The sequence below is a fragment of the Galeopterus variegatus genome, unplaced genomic scaffold (assembly GCF_000696425.1).
Source record: "Galeopterus variegatus unplaced genomic scaffold, G_variegatus-3.0.2 Scaffold322, whole genome shotgun sequence".
NCBI lineage: Eukaryota > Metazoa > Chordata > Mammalia > Dermoptera > Cynocephalidae > Galeopterus > Galeopterus variegatus.
The window spans coordinates 437,176-438,803 of record NW_007726433.1 but is presented as its reverse complement, the minus strand read 5'-3'; the positions used below and the strand labels follow the sequence as shown (position 1 = coordinate 438,803).

Sequence of the window (1,628 nt, the reverse complement as noted above, 5' to 3'; positions counted from 1 at the left end):
ATAAATAAATAAATAAATAAATAGAAATTCTCTCACTGTTATTTTAATAGACTCTAGAGGAAAGGTTAGGTGTATATATTCATGTGACATTTTAAACCAAAAAACCTCTGGCCTTTTAAAAAAGAACCCCAAAAGAAGATATTGGGGCCGGCCCGGTGGCGCACTGGAGAGGGCGCCGCTTGGGAGTGCTGCGGCACTCCCGCCGAGGGTTCGGATCCCATGTGGAGACCGGCTCCCGCTCACTGGCTGAGTGTGGTGCGGGTGCAACACCGAGGGTTGCGATCTGGTTGCCAGTCCCCGGTACGGGCGCGACACCGAGGGTTGCGATCCCGTTACCGGTCAGTAAAAAAGAGACAAAAAGGAAAAAAAAAAGTTTATAAACTGTTAAATCAAAATACTTGACCAACAGGCATTTCTTCCTGAATATGTGTGCAGGTGCACACATGCATATTTCTTTAGACAAACTGAACTGTATAGAGTGAACCAGAGCAGCAAATATAAGAGGTGGTGACCCAGAGCAAAGCCCTCTGCAATCTGGCAGTTAGGGGCAGCAAAGCATAATGGCCAGGTTTCCACCTGCTTGACATCAAACAATGTCTGCCAGTTACCAATACTCATCCACGTACACAGAGCTTTTTTCTAGGGCCTCATTTCTAAATATGAAAGCAAAATCAAGGATCACCAGACATTTGAAATTAATCTATAAGATTAAAGAGAAACACTAAGCTTATACAAAGAAGGGGGGGAAATCACCCTGCAGTTAAAAGATAATCAGGAATAGAAAAATAACCTATATGTGTATGCATGTGTGTGTGTGTGCGCACGCACGTGTGTGTATCATCAGCAGACAATGAGAATTTTATTACATAAAACAAGAACAAGACACTGTAAAAAGGGAATATCCAGAAAAAGGGAACACATCTGCCTGTTTATAAGGGCAGCTGTGCGCTGGCTAGTTAGCTTAGTTGGTTAGAGTGTGGTGTTGATAACACGAAGGTCCAGGGTTTGATCACTGTACTGGCCTGCCACCCAAAAAATAAATAAAGGGGCAACTGTTACTAAGCTCCAGCTGATGACTGCCACCAGGAAACTTAGGCCCTTCCTTCCCATATTTTTTGCTTTGTCAAGAAAACCCAGAAATCCAATTTTATGTGAAATCTTCCAACTTAAATGTTGGCACTGGATGGGTCACAGAAAACATGTCTGCAGGCTTCACATAGCCTGCAGACCAGCAGTTTGCAAATTCTGCAACAGAGGAACTAAAAACAGTGATATGATCCCATAACAAGTAGGGATGAAGTATGCCAAATTCTCAATTATTTTAACCTTTGAGGAGTATCCATTTAAGATAATGCAGTGGGGGCCGGCCCGGTGGCGCACTGGATAGTGCGCCGCTTGGGAAGCGCGGTGGCGCTCCCGCCCGAGGGTTCGGATCCCACATACAGACCGGTTCCCGCTCACTGGCTGAGCGAGGCGCGGGGGCAACACCGAGGGTTGCGATCCCGTTGCCGGTCACGAAAAAAGACAAAAAGGAAAAAAAAAGAAGTGCTGTAATAGAAGTGCTGTTTTTTTCTATCTGGGCTATATTTCTAGCCCCTCCTTTTTTTTTTTTTTTTTTTTTTTTTTTT

General features: G+C 44.4%; 1 protein-coding gene across 1 annotated transcript in view; it reads right to left on the bottom strand.

Moving 5' to 3' along the window:
• RNF168 (ring finger protein 168, E3 ubiquitin protein ligase) overlaps positions 1 to 1,628 on the bottom strand; it is a 27,157-nt gene that overhangs the window by 15,153 nt on the left and 10,376 nt on the right. The gene's annotated exons all lie outside the window — the stretch shown is intronic.